Source organism: Stegostoma tigrinum, chromosome 31, assembly GCF_030684315.1.
Source record: "Stegostoma tigrinum isolate sSteTig4 chromosome 31, sSteTig4.hap1, whole genome shotgun sequence".
Lineage (NCBI taxonomy): Eukaryota > Metazoa > Chordata > Chondrichthyes > Orectolobiformes > Stegostomatidae > Stegostoma > Stegostoma tigrinum.
In genome coordinates, this window is record NC_081384.1 from 24233131 (window position 1) to 24254003 (window position 20873).

The 20873-nt window shown below is 42.5% G+C and overlaps 1 protein-coding gene across 9 annotated transcripts in view; it reads right to left on the reverse strand.

Moving 5' to 3' along the window:
- LOC125466230 (acid-sensing ion channel 2-like) overlaps window positions 1-20873 on the reverse strand; it is a 1220788-nt gene that overhangs the window by 15333 nt on the left and 1184582 nt on the right. The window lies entirely within an intron of this gene.

Below are 20873 nucleotides of genomic sequence, written 5' to 3' on the forward strand. Positions count from 1 at the left end.
CATCCCAAGAACATGATCAATGTCACCCTCTGTATCGCCTCTTGAATGATCACAGGAGGCTCAATAAGTGCAAATCTCTACATCTTCCTGATTTCGATCCGGAGTCCATATTCATATCCAATCCGTGGCCTTGGCCACGGAACTGAGGGAGCTTGGAGAAATTCCAGTAGGTGAGGAATGGGAGTGGAACAGGAGATCACAGGAGCTCAGGGAAATCTTTGTGTTCAGCAGAATTTCCTGGAGGAGGATTGTCACTATCAGTGAGGTCTATGAGGCGGTTTTCTTGTTGCATCTGGAAGAAAGAATGCTGTTCCCCTTGGCCTGCAAACAGAGCTGTGAAATGCATGCACTTTTTGAAGACTTATCACCCCTCAGTTGCTGGCTTTCACAAAGCTTGGGACAGCCAGTCAAAAACAGTTAAAAAAGACACATACAAAGATTAAAAGATTTCAATGACTGACCTCTTCCTGAATGTGTTTGTGTTGCCTCAGTTCATCTCTGCTTCCAATAAAAATAGAAATGAACAGTTTGGGACTGCGTGTGAAACAGTTACATTCTTTTTCCATCTGCCTCAAATCCATTCATTTTCAGAGGTTAAAATAATGCCTGATGCAGTGATGGGTTAGATTCTGTAAACTAGTATCCCAAGGATTGGGCTAACACCTTTTTCAAAAGTTAGCAATAAAGTTATAACTGTTACAGGGAATATTTCATTTGCTTCAGTATTAACTCAAAATGCCTAATTTGGATTGTTGGCCTGACCCATTTACATTGCCAATATCACAGATTGAATACAGTGACAGATTAAATTTTTACTTAAACAAGATAACTGTTTAAATCACAAAATTTGAACCCCTTAAATCTGAGACTTGGTGGACTCTGAGAGGAATGCATTCAAACATTAACAGCTCCTGGAAACCACAGGTCTTTCCATTGTCTTGAATGGATCATTCAAATGTCAATTATAACATCAACATAGGAAGGTAATTGAAAGGACTTCTGTAACTCAGGCCCACTGCTGCAAATTGGAATTTGCTCAGAGAATTTGTGACTTCAATCATAAGATCAAAATGAACAGGAACAAGAGCAGGGTATTTGGTCCAAAGATCCATAGTGTCATTCAATCAGACCATGGCTGATACGATCTCAACTCCACTTGGCCTTAAATCTTCTTTTCTGGCTGTCATCCATTATCCTTTGTCAATCAAAGATTTGTCTTACTGAGCCTTGAATTTATCCAATGACTCGGCTCCCACCTCTTTCTCTGGGGAAGAGAATTGCAAACACTAGTGATCATCTGAAGCATAAAAAAAACCTCTCTTCTCTATCTCCAATGGGATCCCCTTATTTTAGAAATGTGGCCCTGGATTTAGATGTTAGTAGTTGTTTAGAAAGCCTATGACACGCAAGAGAAAGCACTTTTTTTCGACTCATTAAATCAGAGATAGAGAGAGAGGAGAAATAGTTGGAGAATCACCATAACTAAAGATAGACAGACAGTGACCAGTAGGAATAGCTCAAAGTGAGTAAAAAGATCTGGAATTGGATCCAGGGAAATTGCCATTGATGGGTTTCAGCCAAGGCACATTTGGAAATTGTACCATGGCTATACAACTCAATCATAATATACAGATGATATACAACACTTTCTGTGTTTGTAGAAAGTAAACCTCATCACGAGAGTGCTGAAAGCATGCAACTAAATATCCTGAGAGGTTTCAGAGCTATGTGGATGCAATCAAATTAGCAAAGGTAAGACAGTGAAAGGATTGTTTGTAGATAATGCCAAGCTTCGAATGAAATTGTATATTGTAATGCAGAAGTAGCGGTTGTTAAATATTACCTTTGTTTGTAATTCTGACTTGCCCCAGGTACTTCTGTAGATAGTGATAAGGATAGCCAGTCATCAGGTTGCAGAAACCAGCCTTACAGATGGATCATAGAAGAGAGGGAAGAGATTTGTTCGAGTTCTTTTGTTCAGATTGAAATCACATGTGGCAATTTTTTTTCAAAAATGGAGTTGCTGATGTTTTCATCCCATATTTAAGCACCACAGGAAAGCAGAGTTAGTTCCAGAATTTCACTTCATATTGGTTTTGAAGTTGTAATTATGGTTCTCTCCCCAGATGCTGCCAAACCTGTTAAGTTTCTCCAGCACCTCTGTTTTTATTTCAGATCTCCAGCATCCACAGTATTTACACTCGTTATGCCAACTAAACATGTCTCTCCGTAATCTTAAATAGTTTATATATATTGACATTTAAATAAAGTGACTGAAAATCCTTCTTTGAAGTTGACAAGACATTTAAAATCACATTTTTTTTTATAAAGCTGTTACGCTAAAGCATGACATTTAAAATTTATTTAGGACACTCCAGTAGTCCTACAACGAAAGTAGTTCTAATATCAGCGAGAGAAAGATGGCCTGACAATTTGTCTCACTCACAAAATAAGCCCAGCACTTCAAAACTCTTTCAAAGCCTGTCATTTGCCTACGCGCCAAATATCAGTTTTTCCAACTGGTAACAACCTACCTGTGCTGGAAACTTCTCACTAGATGTTCGAAATGCTTACAATCAATGTGTCACTTTTCAGTGTTTTACAAGAACAGGAGTTGCTTTGTACACTGTCAACAGAGCTTCATTTGTAAGGTGGAATTCAGTCAATCGAATGAGCAAATCAACCAATTTGATATAACTTTTATCCCATTGTGTGTTACACCCAAAATTGGGACAGGAGAATCAGGTAAATCTTCCAGCTTCTTAAAATCCCAACTATAGAAGTGGCTGCCACTAAAGTTATGGTTACAGGGGTCTTTGACACAATAGGAAGCATCTCTGCTTCTGAACCAGGAGCTCCAGGTTCATGTCCCATCTCAAGACTCCACAGCTACAGAAGGTACTCTAATAACATGGCCAAACACGTTCAGTAACAACCTACAAATCCTTCTAAACAATTGCAACTGGCAACAGCCACCAAGATGCCTGATCAGCCATGTGATGAAAGGAAATTGGAGCCTCTACTATTACTACCCACTGCTCTAGTATACAACATGGATGTAAAAGTGTATGTTGCAACAGTAACTCAAGCTCCATGGGGAGCTAGTTGACTGAAGTGTAATCAGATTGGTGTCAACAGTGTGGGTTTTAAATCCCCTTTTAACTGGGGTGAATTTGGGATCTGTCTCCTTGTCCTAACCATAATAGAGATCATCACCCTGCTAACTTTAGCCAGGGGACTCAAGAAGTAGATTATGACTACTCTTCAAAAGTAAAAAGTAAAGCAAATTGGGAAGGCCAGAAGTCAAGAGAGGTGTTATCAAATGCAAACTACTTTCTTGTTTTCTTTACAATACATCATAGAAGCAAGTAAGCATATATAATTACCCTAGGATTGCAGATGTCAATTCGGGACTAGACCAGGGGATTAACCTTCTTAGGTTCCCCGTGACACCATCAGAGAAAACAGAAATTAAAACAACTTGCAATGACCCCATTCACCTCTTTACCATGCTAAGATTGGGATTTCACCAATTGAAGATGCTTATCCCTTGGGAGAGTCCTAGAAAACCCATTACAATGCACAGAACTAACTCTATCTTCTTTTCTTTGTATACTGGAGAAAAAGTTGGGAAAATTGATTGCCAGATTTGAGAAAATCAACTGTTCTGAGAAGAGGAACCCTCACTAGAGAATAATTTTGATATCAGGAACAATCACATATAATCACCACTGTTGTTAACAGCACTTCTGCAGACTATAAGTGATAGAATTTAAGCGTATGACAGGCCACATCACACTGCACACTTCCTTCACATTTGTATTCAAAGCTGTTTTTGAGCTGTCAGCTATTCTGAATCTGTGGTAGTTGTTTTGTAACTAATATTCAGTTTTTGTTAGCCTTCGATGTTGACACTGATCTGGATTCCTTAACATAATTCTGTACTTTCAAATTAGGGATCACAGCTGTTCATGGTTTGTCACTCTATTCCCAGTCTTTTTAATCGTCCATACGATTAGGGCTAAAAATGAATGATGATAGATTTTCAGTCAGGCATCCGATGATACACAGAAAACTAACTTTCAAGCTGAAATGGGCTTTAGTCCTCATTTGAATACTTAGAAGCAGATGCCATGACCTGTCATTCTTTCAATAACAGCTCATTCATTTAAAGGGGTCTTGTGGTGGACTTGTAGTGCCCCTACCTCAGAGCCAGAAGGCCTGGGTTCAAGTCCCAACTTCTGTGGAGGTGTGTCATGACATCTCTGAACAGGTTGATTGGGGAAAATAGCTGACTACTCAACCATTTCCAAAGAAGCAATCATCAAGTCAGGCCCTGAGACAGAAAACAAAGAGTCCTTCCTTTGTTGAGGAAGGCTTTCTTGTGGGATCGGATTGTAGATGGCGGAAGTGACGGAGGATGATACGTTGTATCCGGAGGTTGGTGGGGTGGTATGTGAGAAAGAGGGGGATCCTCTTTGGGCGGTTGTGGCGGGGGCGGGGTGTGAGGGATGTGTTGCGGGAAATGCAGGAGACGCGGTCAAGGGCGTTCTCGACCAAAGTTATTTTTCCATCCCCACCCTTGTCTGCCTTCCGGAGAGACCACTCTCTCCGTGACTCCCTTGTCCGCTCAACACTCCCCTCCAACCCCACCACACCCGGCACCTTCCCCTGCAACCGCAGGAAATGCTAAACTTGCCCCCACACCTCCTCCCTCACCCCTATCCCAGGCCCCAAGATGACCTTCCATATCAAGCAGACGTTCACCTGCACATCTGCCAATGTGGTATATTGTATCCATCGCACCTGGTACGGCTTCCTCTACATTGGGGAAACCAAGAGGAGGCTTGGGGACCGCTTTGCAGAACACCTCTGCTCGGTTCGCAATAAACAACTGCACCTCCCAGTGACAAACTATTTTAACTCCCACTCCCATTCCTTAGACGACATGTCCATCATGGGCCTCCTGCAGTGCCACAATGATGCCACCCAAAGGTTGCAGGAACAGCAACTCATATTCCGCTTGGGAACCCTGCAGCCCAATGGTATCAAGGTGGACTTCACCAGCTTCAAAATCTCCCCTTCCCCCACTGCATCCCAAAATCAGCCCAGTTCTTACCCTCCTCCCACTGCATCACAAAACCAGCCCAGCTCGTCCCCTCCCCCCACCGCATCCCAAAACCAGCCCAGCCTGTCTCCACCTCCCTAACCTATTCTTCCTCTCACCCATCTCTTCTTCCCACCTCAAGCCGCACCTCCATTTCCTATCTACCACCTCATCCCGCCTCCTTGACCTGTCCATCTTCCCTGGACTGACCTATCCCCTCCCTACCTCCTCACCTATACTCTCCTCTCTACCTATCTTCTTTTCTCTCCATCTTTGGTCCGCCTCCCCCTCTCTCCCTATTTATTCCAGTTCCCTCTCCCCATCCCCCTCTCTGATGAATGGTCTAGGCTCGAAACGTCAGCTTTTGTGCTCCTGAGATGCTGCTTGGCCTGCTGTGTTCATCCAGCTCCACACTTTGTTATCTCCTTCCTTTGTTAATGGGATTTATTGACAATGGGGACTTCTGGCTTTCAAAAAAATCATTCACAGGAATGTGGGCATTGCTGGTGAGGTCAGCATTTGTTGCCCTGTTCACAATCATGTGTCAACGCTTCATATTTTTCTGGATATTTACCTAATAAATGTGTTCAGATCCTCTAAAATAGGTGGCACTTGAATCCAGGGCTTATGGCATAGTGTCAGTAAGGACACAATCATTGGGCCATAACAGCCCTCTTCATATTTATATGTGTTTTTTTCTTTTCATACCAACATTTCTATCACACTCAGCTGAGTGACTTTCCCACCACTACGATCACTGTACTTTTTTTGTGCTGTTTTTCCCATTTCTAGTCTCCTGTGTAGCAAATTAGGTACTTACAAGCAAAGCCCATTGTGGGAAATACAAACCATCAAAAGTGAGGGGCAAGTAAGAGAGAGGGTTGGGTTTTATATTTAATGTGTATGCAGACAATTAATAGCCACCACATTTTTTTCTTAACTTGAAATAAACTCAGTTACAGCCATAACATTTCATCTATCCAGGCATTAACAGCAGTGTCACTTGCTTGGTGTGGCTCTGAGTTTAGTCCCTAATGACATTGACGGGTTGTCTCTGCTTGTGAGAATAGTTACCATAATATTTCTAACCTTTTTAATTTCAACAGGGTCAAATGATCTAATTACCCAATGTGAGCGACCTAATAGTAACCTGTGCCCTAAGCAAAGACTGGCACAACTACTTCACAGAAAGCAATGTTGTGCTTTGACCAATACTTATCACAACAGGTAGGCATTGAGCAATGCTGAAGTGGCCAGGGGTTTAATGGTGAAGTGTTGACAAAAGTTGGCAGTATCAGAGATTTGTATCATCAGTCTGAATTGTTGAAGGACCAAATTAGGATTGTATTCATACGGAGGCACTTAATTGAATCCAAATCAGAAAGAGTAAGGGCTGTAGATCCAAGTTAGACTGCTGATTCTGCACTGCTTCCTTGGCACTGACTGAGACCCAAATGAAAACAAGGAATTATTTTTCAATATTATTTTCTGTTTACAGAATCAGAATGGTGCAACACAGAAGAGGCCATCCAGCCCATTGTGCCTGTGAAAGAGTTAGTCAGTTAGTTCCACACACTTGCTCTTTAGACATTGTCAGTTATTGGTCAAATCTTGGCTGGACATTCATCAATACTACAGAATTGAGGCTATAATGAAAATGAAACACTTCTGTTCACTATACATACTGGATGGAATTTCTCAGCCCTTGAGCTACATGGACTGCGGCGAAAAATTTGGGCAAACTGCCATGAGATGTTGAGTAAGGCCTTTCTTGATGTCAAAACCAACAAGTAAACATTTTCCAACCAAGTCACAGTGTCAAGGCAAGGTTCTCACTAGTAAGTAGCAAGGGCCTATTGACTGGGGTTGTCACTCATTATTACCCTCATTACTACCTTATCTCATCTCATTAATACGCAGTCACCCAATTGTCAGGCAGAAACTAAGTGTTCAGAGAATTTCCAATGTGAAAGTCAGTGTAGGTGCCTGGCAACTCCAGCTCCCATCTTGCTCCCCTAGGCCTTTATCTTGGACACCCAACAGCAAAATCCCAGGGCACACTCCACATCCACAGACAGTGGCATCTAACAAATGCCAACTTCTCCACATTAGCATGCTACATATTTGATCTATGAACAGGGCACTTCTGTGCTTTGTAGCTGACCTGCAATTCTTGTGGAAACATTGCTGCATGGACACTTTGTGCAGGGACAGGCACCCAGCTCACTGATTGGACCCGGCTCAATCTCAGGCTGCCTGTTCACTCTCTTCGTGCTCCCTCATTTCATTCCTATGTAGAAGCTTGTGGAAACCTTGCCTCACTTTGCTTTTCCTAGGGGTTTAGGACTTTATCACCTCGGGCCAGACCTTACTCAATACTTCTGCCTTGCTTTGCCTCGCAGTTTAGTGCAGATATAAAGCCAGGCAGCTTATCATGCTTATTAGCAGTCACCAGTCAAGGGGGTACACATTTTGCTAAGCTCCATGGACTCTACACCTGCATCACATGCTAGCTATGTACATGTCAAACGCATCACAGATACTGCAACAAATGGCCATGTCTCAAACTTGAGGGTCTCTCAGTCAAGCCTCAGGAAGGTTGTCATCAGTCATAAAGTTCTGGTACACACAGTCAAGAGCAGTCTTCATTGACAGTTTAGGGGTATGGGCAAGGTCAGCTGTCCACATGGGACAGGAAAGGCCAGAACTCCATTTCACTGCAGTCTGGGGAATGGGATATGGTCAGTCCTGAAGGGGTCATGCAAGTAGGCAGGGTGCAACTGGATCATCAGTCAGGGATAAGCACAGACAGCCTTCATGGGTGTGGTCAGACATCATTCAGGTCAGTCTGTCAAAGTCAGGCGAAGGGGGTGGGCCACGGTCAGAGTTGGAAGTCGGCGCAATGAATGACAAGGGATTGGGTAACAAGAAAATGTTAGGGAAGTAGGTATCAATGCTGCAGATTGGAGGCAGCAAACTGGGCTGCTGAGGGGACAATGAAGGAGAAAATTTGACATATAAAGTGGGGTGTACAAGGAGTGCATGGCACGGTGTGGGAAATGATGGGTCAACATCAGCCTGGCCTTGATGGATGGAGCGTGCATTATGCAGTGAGCAGGACTAAACTATAATAATAGGACTCGGGGGTTAGGATGAGGTTTGCTTTCGTAACTCCACGTGGTGGGTGGATACAGGTGGATAATGATGAGCTGCCCAGAGAGTACCGGGGTAGGAAGGGGCATGGATGTTCAGGGTGGGGGCAGGCAGTCTGATGACCAGACCTTGCCTGGGGCTTACAGTGTTCAATTTGACCTGCATTAACTTCCATGATCCTGTGATTCCTGTACACTGCTGACAAAAAACAGCTGTAATCACAACTGGAATGGGCAGAGTTGGTCATTTTTTTACTGCCCCACATCATGGGCTCAACCTCGAGCAATGGCAGGCCCTTCCAAGGGCAATTCCATCAGACACTTGCAGGGTCCAGTTGAAGTTATCTGTAATCATATCATCACACATGCGAAACGCATGCAGCGTCCAACTATGTTCACTGCAATTGAGCTCATAAACAATATTGACCACATCATTAATCCTCGCAGATCGCAAATAGACTTCTGCGAGGTTGAACTAGACTTTGGTGAACTTATAAGAGGTACCTTTAGGTCACAGAACACACAGCTGATGCAACACCTCACAAATTGATTTGCTCTCAATTTGATTTGTCAGTATAACGGAACAGACTCCCACATGAAATGATAACTTTCATGGTTGATGTAAGGCTGGGAGGAGAAGGGTTCAATAGTCTGCAGCCTCTTGTCCTACTGCCTCTTTGCGATATGTCTGGTGGTGCTTTTATCGGAATAAATTCCAATGGCAAAGTTCCCCAGACCTCCTTGTCAAAGGGGTCCATGTCCCATTCTGTGTAGCATTCAGAAAAATATGATTGCTCAATGTCGAAGCATCTGTTCTGCTTCTTTTCTTCTCCACACAGATTCATTTTAAGCATAGATTCATTGTTAAAGAGAAATGGAGGAAGAACAGAAACATCAGGAAGATCAGAGCCAGCAGCAAGATCCATTAGATACCAACCAGCCTGCACATGAATGAGTCACAGCTGAAGGTTCTCTTAGTAAGTGCAGGATGTACAGGAGGCCCAGAGTCTATTGTCATAAATCATCATAGTTTCCCTACAGTGTGGAAACAGGCCCTTCAGCCCAACAAGTCCACACCGACACTCAGAACATCCCACCCAGACACATCCCCCTATAGCCCACCTAAGCTACACATCCTTGAACAGTACAGGCAATTTAGCATGGCCAATCCACTTAGCCTGCACATCTTTGGGCTGTGGGAGAAAACCTCAACACCCAGAGGAAACCCATGCAGACACAGGGAGAAATTGCAAACTCCACACAGACAGTCACCTGAGGGTGGAGTTGAACCCAGGTCCCTAGCACTGTGAGGCAGCAATGGTAAACAATGAGCCAAGTCATCCTCGATGCCATTTCGCCCACATGAGTGAGGCACACTTTTTGTGCAGACTGTGCAGTCTCAGGATATCATCACTGAACTGTATCAACCGCTGTCTTGGGATAGTGTCACTGAACTATAACAACAGCTGAGGTGGGGCCTGCAATCTGAAAGAGTGGGTAGCTATCTACCTTCCTCAGAAAGAATATACTTGCCATTGAAGGAGCGCAGTGGAGGTTCATGGGATGGATACTGGGGATGGCAGGAATATCCTTGGAGGGGTTGGTTTGACTGGGCCTGTATTTTCTGAAGTTTAGAAGGATCAGAGGGGACTTGATTGAAACATATAAAATTATTACAGGATTGGGAAGACTGGATGGAGGGAGGCCGTCTTTCCTGGTTCCGTCTAGGCCAAGGTATACAGTCTCAACGCATGAGGAAGATCATTTAGGACTGGAATGAGGATTTTGTTTTCAAAAGGTCGTGAACCTGTGGAATACTCTACCACAGAAAGCTGTGGGGGCCAAGTTACAAAATATATTCAAAAAAGAGTTTCTTTTTAGATTATAAAGGTATCAGGAGGTATTAGGAAAGAAAGGGATTTGACATTGAGATAGAGAATCAGGCTTGATCATGTTAAAAGGATGAATGGTCTACTCCTCCTAGTTTCAGTGCAGCAAGCCTATCCCTGTGGCTGTGAATGTTTATTCAACTGGATGTTACCAAGGAGTCAACTGTGTTCATCCACAAATGTATTAATGCTGTTATCACCATTTGTGCCAGATCTCTGTTTCACCTCATTCTCTTGTGAATTGGTCAGTTCTACTGTCTGGGCAGCAGGATTCAACAACACAGCCGGTGATCCCCCAGGGGAAGGGTGTGATAGACTGTATGCACATTGATCTGAGAGGGCAATATCCTAACACAAACGAGTTGATCAATGAAAAAGGATTCTATCAATCTGCAAGTCCTCTGTGATTATTGATTTTGCTGTTTAGAAGTTTGAACCCCGTAACCCAGGAGATGCCATGGTGCCCAAATCTTAGACAGCTCTTGTATTTCTGCTTCAATGGACTAGATGCCTTACAAAGACAAGGGCTATCCTCTGGAAGCATAGCTTATGGCTCCATTATGCAACAAATTGACTGAGGTAGTGTACAGATACAATACATTCTTTAACCAGGGCCATGGAAGAGCAGATGATAAGCCACCTGAAGATACGGTTCTGCTGCTTGGCCCAGTCTGGTTGAGCTTTGCAGTGCAATCTGAACAGAGTGAGCAACATAATCCCTGCATCATGCAAAACTGGAGCAGTCAACAGAACATAGAACATTACAGCACAGTACAGGCCCTTTGGCCCTCGATGTTGTGCCGACCTGTCATACCGATCTCAAGCCCATCTAACCTACACTATTCTATGCACGTCCATACGCTTATCCAATGATGACTTAAATGTACCTAAAGTTGGCAAATCTACTACCGTTGCAGGAAAAGTCAAAGATGGAGGCTGTCGAGCTTTGGAAGTAGGAACAATCTTTTGAGGAGGGAGATGAGGACATTGAGCATGAAGAACATCACTAATGGCATGCTAAAGCACAGCGAAGTGGGAGGCTTTTGGTCTGGTAAAACTTAATTGAGACATAGTTCCCATTGATGAGTGCTTGGCACAGTGATTAATCATTGGTTATAAAATTGATGGCGCTTGAAATGCAAGTAGTTCCTTTCTTTTCTGAGAGGCAAGTACAGCTTCTGTTCGCTTTTGGTGTAGGTGAATAAAACTGAATGTTTTGAAATATGGTTTATCTTCCTTACATGTGATTGTCCCATTTTGAACAGCAATGAGTTGCTGGGCTATGGTGAGGGATGAGCAGCAGTGATTTAGAGGGTTGCGAAGGGCACGTGGCTAAGGGCAGGTCTGCTGTGTGATTTACACCATGACAGGTATCGGATCCACGGCTATGTGTACAAGGAAATGTATGTGCTCTGAGCGGCATTAGTTTGTGGCTACTTGGCACTATGCTCACAGTACACGGCAATTCTGAACTTGATCAGTTTGGTATTTCCAAGATGGCGCCAGCACTAGGGATGTTGGTAAATCTCAGGATATCCCAGCAGTGGTGAGTATATCCAGGGATTGTGAGAATGGAGCTGGTGTTGGACAAGAGGGGCATCATTTGATAAACATTGAATGAAGAAAATTAGGGACAATCATGAAAGATATCTTGCTAGGCCTCACTCCAAAGTTTTCCATCGTACACATAAAATATGGCATGATTCAGCACATTAATGTTTTGATTGGCTAAACAAACAATTACATAGGAAATGCACAACTTAGTTTAGTGTAACAATAGCCCAATGAACAAACATTGGCCTTGATTTTCTTTACCGTTGCTGCCCATTCTGGGAGCTATTAACATGTTTCCTACTGAATGTGACCACAGATGAGTCTGAAAAAGCTCAAGATAGCTCAAGACTAATTGGCCAATTGAGTCTGTATCCCAGAAGATGTGTCAAAACTTGACAACATTATTCATAAAATCTACAAATTTCTACCTTGACTCACTCACAACAGATGTATAACCTCTTTGGGAGAGGAACATTTAAAAAAAAATACAGATTCATTCAAGAAAAAGTAAATCCTGGGACTATCCCTCTCCAATCCCCACAGAATATGGGTTGCTGGAGGTAATATGACCAACTTCATGCCCAACCTTTCCCCACAGAGTTGTCAGCCAGAAATGTTTCCAAATTGACCTTGAACATTTTGCAGTGAACCCAATGAATAACCCTGGCAAACTATAAGCTGGCAAAGGCAAATATCCCCTGATTACCTACCATTTAATCCAGTTGAATGCTTACATTATTTAATACATTGTTAAGAAAGTAGCAGAAATGCATTAGCAATTTTACCCTTCCATTGTCTGATTTCTAATATTTGGGACACTTTATAAACTAAGATGCTTTCATTCAAGAGGAAACACTGATGTACATATGTCAACAAAAAATGGTAGGCCAGATGGAGAGAGCAATTGCTAAAGTATACAGAATTTTTGACTTTACATGGAATTAACTTTATTGTCAATGTACTCAAATTAATATAGTGAAAAGTTTACAAATCACCACATTACTGCCATCTCAGGTACACAGGTACCTAGGTACAGATTTTTAAGAATAAATTCTTTGGAAAGAAAAGGACGATAAAATAAAATGCTCAGCATTACAGATTGCAGGAATAAATTAGAAAAACAAAGAAATAAAAAGATCAGAATAGTCAAGGCATAGAGCAAAGGAGCCAAGAGATTTCACCGAACTTGCATAAGAGAAGAGTTAGATCTCATATGAAGTATTGTGTGCAGTTTGGGATACCATACTTCAGAAAGGTTGTGACAACATGGAGAGAGTGTTCAGAAGAGATTTACAAGAATGGATTCAGGGATGAGAGACTTCAATTACAAAGATAGGTTGGAGAAGTTGGAACTATTTTCCTTGGAGAGGAGAAGGCCAAGAAGGAATTTGATGAAAATTTCAACATTAACGGAATCTGGACTGAATAGGTAGGGAGAAGCTGTCCCCTTTTCTTAAAGGATGGAGAACAGAGGGCATTGTTTTAATTTGCAAATGAAGCAACCGTAAGTTGACAGAAAACTTGACACACTCTGAGTAGGTAGAGTCTGGACTCCACTACTCAGAAATATGGCAAAGGATCAATTAAAATATTCAAAAGGGTGTTGGAAGATCAGTTCTGAAAACAACCAACGAACAAAACCAAGTCTGAGCTAAAATATGATATGTAATAAAAATGACTGAAGGCAGTTATTCATATTTATTTGATTTACACCTTTCTGTGAATTTCTCATTCATATCAGAATGAGAAACCTGCCTACAAATTATCTAGCTTGGAAAGCAAATAGTAAAACCAGACTCAAGGACACACAGAGGAACTATATTCCAGGCACAGTTAACAGACTGTCATTTGAAAATAACACCTGAAGGATTGTTAAGGGTTTTTTTTTAAACTGCAGATTCTTGATCTTTTTGGGCTTGATACTTTCCAGTTTCAAAATAATATATCTGCTTTGTGTGTGTATGTTTGATACTGCATTGTGTTATTTAATCAGGGTTAGTAAGTAAAAAATTCCTCTTCCTTTCACACAAGAAAAATTGGCTCCTTCATTTTTAAACCAGCAATCTATATTTAAATTGAAGTGTGAGATAGCTATGCGATAATTGAAGTATGAGATGCTGAAAGAATCACAGATCTGCATTACAACACTCATGGGGATTATTAAGAGGGAGCTGAATCACCCCGTCCTTACTTGGTCATAGTAGTGTGTTTGCCTAACTTATCTGATTCAAATGATCGGTCCATATGCAGACAGACTGGTCCTGAGCACAACATAAATATTCAATTAACTATTCCCACAGAATACATTTTCTGAAGTAAAATATTGTAACTAGTTCAGTCTATCATGAAAGTGAAAGTGATTTTACATTAGGTATTAATCCTATGGGGCTGCATTATTGCAGAACCTCTTGTTATTGCTAAATTAGACATAAAGGGAAACAGTAACGTCCTGAATCAGAGTTTTTAGCATTGTTTAGGACGAAAAATGGGGAAGTCTTTCCAAATCAACTGTAAACTGCCTCAAGGCTAATGAAAGGTCATCAACTTTCTTTTCCCCCTTCTCCACTGACATGTCTGTTAAGTATTTCTAGCGTATTATGTTTTCATGATGGCTGAAAAAAAGGCTAATGAATGCTGAAGATTCGGCACCACAACAAATTAGGCTAAGGATAACGACCTTTGAAGTTAATGATGATATTTTCAGATGGAAGGAATGAATAATGTGTCCCGTGATAAAAGGCATTTTTATTTGTTGTGCATGGCCTGTTATTGTGGATCAGGTTTCATCGAACAATTGGTTTTCAAGATAAAGTAATACCAAGTGTAGGTTCAATTCTCTGTGTAACTATAAAACTATGCCCCCAATCACAAATTGAGCCCCCTAAATCCAATACTCTACCATCTCCCTGACACACCATGCAGCTGGCATCCTACGTCTTTATCGACCCAGCACCCTAATGTCTCACCCACTTACCTTCCGTCCATGACTTGTAAAAGTGCCTTGGGACCTTTAAACCACAAAATATGCCAGTTACTGCTGTGGAATATGGGTATGGTTCGGCCTCAGGTGCTTATCCTTCTCGGTGCTGGAAGATTCCCGGAACAGGTCACACACTTTATTTCTCGGGTGAGGCATTAGGGTGATGGGTCGATAAGGAGGTAGGATGCCAGCTGCATGGTGTGTCAGGGAGACGGTAGAGTATTGGATTTAGGGAGCTCAGTTTGTGATTGGGGGCATAGTTTTATAGTTACGCAGGAATTAGGATTAATTTTAATTCCCCTATGCTTTCCTGGGCAACTAATAAGATAAATATGTTACAGAAGTCTTTGGATCAGAGTTCAGATTCTTTTTCAGATGATTCCAGACACATAATTTCTCATTAGAAGCTTAAACTTCCCAAGTAATCCCCATGTAGCCAGTGCATCAGAGCTTCTGAGGAGTCCAGTAACAGTTCAGTTTCCAACTATCTGGAAATTGTAAGTTCTGGGCCTTATTGTTTTCACTTCTCTGTATTTGGTGTTGGCTGCAGGATAAATTTTGGCCAGGCACCAGGAAAACTCTGCTTTTCTTCAAAAGATTGCCAACAACATATTCTACACTTATTTGAGAGGGCAGTTGGGACGTGAATTTGACATATTATCTGAAAGGCAGAACAATGCAGCTTCAGGGCCGCATTAAGATGTCAGGTCAATTATGCGCAAAGTCTACAGTGTGGGCTCCAAACACAGGACCTGCTGATACAGAAGCAAGAATGCCTCCACTGAGCAAAGCTTCTACCTTTGTGGGCTATAATGCGAATGACAACTGACACAGTCTGAATCTATTAATGTATACATTAATATGGTAGACCACTGGTCACCATAAAGTAAATTTTCCTGCAGACAGTAATGTTGGTACAGAATGTGAATATAAAAGCAACTTCTCCACAGTGCCTCTGAGATTAGCACTGCTGCATCGCCATGCCAGGTACCCGGGTTCGATTCCACCGTGAGGCAACTTTCAGTGTGAAGTTTGCATGTTCTCCCTGTGTCTGTGTGGGCTTAGTGTTTGGATCCGGATGAATCTTATTGGCTATGAGTTACTTGATTGAGATTGTGAACATGGGCCAGTCAGGGAGCCTTGGCTGACAAACATAAACAGAGGATTCAGAGTATCCTCACGTCAGGGACTGACTCAGAGCTGGCTGCCCACAGCCAGGGTACTACGCGCTCGTGTATCAAGGGTGACTTGGTGACAAGTTACCAGCCCCTATGTAGTTATTTCAATGGATTTCCTCCAGGTGCTGTAGGTTCTTCTCACAGTTCAAACATGTGCAGACTAGGTGGGTTAGCCAGGGCAAATGAAGGATTACAGCAATAAAGTAGGGGCGGGTCTGAGTGGGATGCTCTTCAGGAGGTCAGTGTGGACTCTATGGGTTGAATGGCCTGCTTTCATACTGTAAGGTTTCTATGATTCTCCATAGTGTGGAGCTGGAGGAGCACAGCAGGCCAGGCAGCATCAGAGGAGCAGGAAAGCTGATGTTTCGGGTTGGGACCCTTCTTCAGAAATGGGGGAGGGGAAGGGGGAAGGGAGAATGGAGCTCTGAAATAAATAGAGAGAGGAAGGGTGCAGCTGGAGATGGTAGGTGGGATGGTGATAGGTGAGTGCAGGTAGGCATTGGTGGGGATTGGTCAGTAATGTGGGAGTAGCGAATAGGTAGGAAAGAAGATGGACAGGTTGTGTCAGGTCAAGGAGGCGGGGATGAGAGGGAGGGTTAGCCATGGGATGATGCCAGGGGTGGGGAGAATATGAAACTGGGAATATCCACATTAAGACTATTGAGTTGCAAGCTCCGGAGGCAGAATATAAGGTGCTTCTCCTCCAGTTTCCAGTTTGTGATACTGGAGGAGGCCCCAGGATGGACATGTCACCCAGGGAGTGGGAGGGGCTATTGAAATGGTTTGTGACTGGTAGGTGTTGTCATTTGTCGTGAACAGAGCGCAGGTACTCTACAAAGTAGCCTCCAAGCCTCTGCTTGGTCTCACCAATGTAGAGGAGGTATTCCAAACCAATTTTAGATTCAACTCAGCAAGGCTTGCTGAAACAGTCATTCAGTAGAATTTAATTATGAATTTTTGGTTGGCTTCCAACCCATTAACCAATTCTTATGAGCAGGCTTTGTTGAATCAATTGTCAAGGGGGCTGTGAGCTGTTTTTTTTGACAGATTTATGAGCTTCTAAGAAGGTTGTATTTTTATGATGGATTCAAATAGCTCTTGTTTGTTTTGCAGGTTTTTTTGAGATTCTCAATGTTATCATAGAGACTTTGAGTTCTGTTTGCCACGGATTAAGGGTAAAAAGTTAAAGGTGTAAGGAGTACGGTGCAGTGAGTGTTAGCAATGCTCACACTCATTCCCAAAATCCAATGAATTGGTGAACAGAAGCTGATTAAATTCTAGCTTATTCCCAACTCCCCATCATGAAAATAGTGTCAGCAGACTCTGCTAATTTGGAGGTGGGATTTTGGAGTTGGAAAATCTCCCATTTCCTGATTTTTGCCTTCAGTGTGAAAATCAAGCCTTAGATATAAAATTCCCATGTATCTAAAAGCCTATCAATTTAGTTATAAACAGAAGATGGAACCAAATTTTCATTCAGTGTTTGCTGTTGCGAGGCTACAGCTATACATGAGGTAGACAGTGACTGTGAACACCACTGTGTACTTGAGCCTGAGAGGCTCAAAATTGTTACAGGATAGTCTCACCTAGCTGGTTTTCTGGCACTAGACTGTATAGTGGTTAGCAAGGTAGCAAGGAACAAATTGTGCTGAAGATGCGTAATTCTTCGAAAGTGCCTCACCACCTGCTCCACCAACCTTTCCTAAGTGAATGTCTGCCTCTCCAAGTGAGAGCACAATTGTGAGTATAGAATCCATGTGGTAGCTATATGATCCTCCATGATTGCTACAATTTATGTGATAATAGAATCCTGTTGTGGGAGCCTGGTTATAATTTTCATGAAGGCCTGACGCAGTCTCCAAAGCAGATGGCTAGTCCTGATGACACGTCAAAATTTAGGCTTTTGTTACAGCCCTTCACTTTTACAGCTAAGCTGGTGAAACACCTTGGTCGAACTTGCGTTCCTCACAAAACCGCATGTGCAGTTTGGTTTTATTCTTTCCCCTGAAATGTTCGTCCCTATCCTGCTTAGTACAGCCATGAGTAGAATTTGCCTTTAGTGAAATGTATACTGACACCTTCAGTTATCACTACACTGCTGGTGCAAACTAAGGCTAAGTGCCTCGTCAACATATCGATGCTTCCTCATTTTACTCTACAACCCTAGTGAGGTGCCAATCAATGTGATGGTGCTTGATAGTGATAGAACGCATAATGGTATCTTGTAAAAAGGAATCTTTGCTTCTGCAATAACAAAGTGTGGAGCTGGAGAAACACAGCAGGCCAGGTGGCATTAGAGGAACAGGAAAGCTGACGTTTTGGGTCATTTCGCAATCCAAAATATCAGCTTTCCTGTTCTTCTGATGTTCCCCCGCCTGCTGTGTTCCTGCAGCTCCACATTTTGTTATCTCTGACTCCAGCAACTACAGTTCTTGCTATCTTTGCTTCTGCTCCTACTTTGTGGAGGATCTTACTATGAAGAAGGATCTAGAGGGAAAAGAAAAGAATGAAATATTGAGATGGCAGTGTAAGGTTGCACATGAATCACAATAGAATCTGATGCAGTGGTCATGGGTAACTATGTGTTTATCCTGCATTTAAAAAATAAGTACATGCAGGCTTATACATTTCCATAGTTTGTTGTTCTATCTCACTCAGGGTTAGGCAGGGATCCTCCTGCAGGCCTGCTCCTCTCACAATTATTATCCTGTAGAATGTGAGAGAGGATCAGTTACTGATCAGAAGCTGAAAAGTTTTGTAAGGATTATACTAGTAGTGTGTATGCTGAGAGAAGGAAGCAGCCAGACACGAGCAGAACGAGGAGGTGTTGAATGGGAAGCTTGTGTCTTGACTGCAAAATGAGTTAGCAGCTCTGGGAGAACTTGCTGATCTTGCAGAACCTCCCATATGAACGGAGTCAGAAAGACCTAACTGCAAATCCAGCCTCAATGTAATAGGTGCCCAGGGAAAAACTATAGCCTGGTATCTCAATCCGCACAACATTGTGGGCTGAAGGGCCTGTTCTGTGCTGTACTTTTCTATGTTATATGTAAACAATGTGGGATCGTGGGTAGCTACATTTCCCAAGGCAGATTATCCCTCATGCATAATTTTAAATATCATTAGGCCCATCATGGTCCCATTTTCAAAGCCTGGGCATGGAAGCTTCGTCATCTGAGAGGATGAACTAGGTTGCTGCCATACTAACCCTGATTTCCCTCTTGAACACAGAGAGCCCACCCTGGATGAGGACAGACTCCATCCTGCAACAGGCTTCCATCGTTATCCTAGACTGGTCCAGATGTTCCCTAATCCCCCACCTACTCTGGATGTCACTTGGTCTCTTGCACCCTCTTTTGTTTTATTCAGTTTTGACTTCAGCCTCACTGAGGATGTTGATCATGTCAGATTGCCGGTCAAACTGATGGGTGACAGTGCAGCTGAAAGTTGGACCAGCGGAATGTCTGCTCATCAATCTCCAAACGGCAGATTCCATCTCTCCTGCCCTTGTGTTCCTCCAGTCACATATTCTGTCTGCACAGGAGCAGCATGATCTGAGACTGAAGGAGCTGCAGCAGTCAAAAACTGTGTCTCTCCTTCACTTGGTGCTGCTTCATTACTGATTGGCAATTGACTCCGGCACTCAGTAATCATCAGTTTAACTTAGAGTTAATGTTTATTCAAAACAAAAACTGACATATGCTGAGAGAGGGAAAGACCTGACAGTCCAGAACTTTTTGTAAGCTCACTGGTAAACCATAATGCTTCCCAAAGGTCAGAAGCAGCAGTTCCTATTCACAGAAACTGTCATCAAAGCTGACAGCTCTGATTTTTATTCAAGGTAAAAGCTCTTTCGGAATGTTGGAAAGGAAGATTCCAATGACAGATTTCCAAAGGCCCAACGTCATGTAGTTCACCATTTCATAGATATTGGAAGTCCATGAATAGTTCACTTAGGTTTTTTATCGTCTCCGCAAACTCTGCCACTCTAGATGACTGCCTAGTGGTTGCACTGACTCTGTGTGCAGGTGTGTTTGCAATGAGCTTGAGATGGTGAGGTGAAACTCTGTCTTAAATAATGAACAATATGATGGAGAGAAAGGAATTGTTGATTGCTGGTAAAGTGGTGTGAGGATTAGTCACCATATGTTTTAGAGAGTGGGAACATGGGGAAGCAGTGCCTACTCTTGGTGTGCTGATGAGTCGGTGAAGTGTTCCCTGCATTGCCTTGGGAGATGGGGTGTAAGACACTCCTGGAGCAATGCATTCTGGACAATCTCTCTCACTTAAGTGGAAACCCATCTGGCACGAGTGTGGAGCTCATTCCTCATCCTCACCTCTTCCACTTGCAAGGAGTCTCTGGGCCTGGTGGGCTTGCCATTGAAAATATTGCTTTAAAATATAAGCCAACACAATAATATTTACTCCAGTGAAATAGAACAGTATCTCACTTTAAGAAGCAAACTGCCATTATTTTATTGACCTCTGGCTGGACCCTTAGATTTTTATCCATTTTTTGGTAGGATTAGGAATTTAAAAACCTTAGAAGTTCTAACAACTTGAGGCTAGATTTTGGCTGCAATAGAAGAATACTGAACTGAAGCCTAAAAGCAATTCTGTTCAAAACAGCATTAAAGTTTAAATTAGGGCCCGGGGTACAGGGAAGAGATAACTGAAGAAAGATGTGAAATCTCACAAACCACTCCTAATCTATAGAATGAGTATGTGCAGGAATTACCAGAGCAGAGAAACCCAACAGTTTTGAAATGTGCTAAGGAATATTAGGTGACAATAGATAATTTTGACAAATCTGATAGCACTAAGACTGTCAGATTTGATCCGAAAGTCAATTCTATACTCTGCAGAGTCATTTAAAAACTGCAAGATTTTCCAAGCATAAAATTATACCCTACAGCAACAGAATTCAACTGTGAATTAACTTTTATTTTGACACTTATAAATCAATAATAGCTGTGAAGATAAACAAAGTGCTGCATCGCTGAGCATAACGAA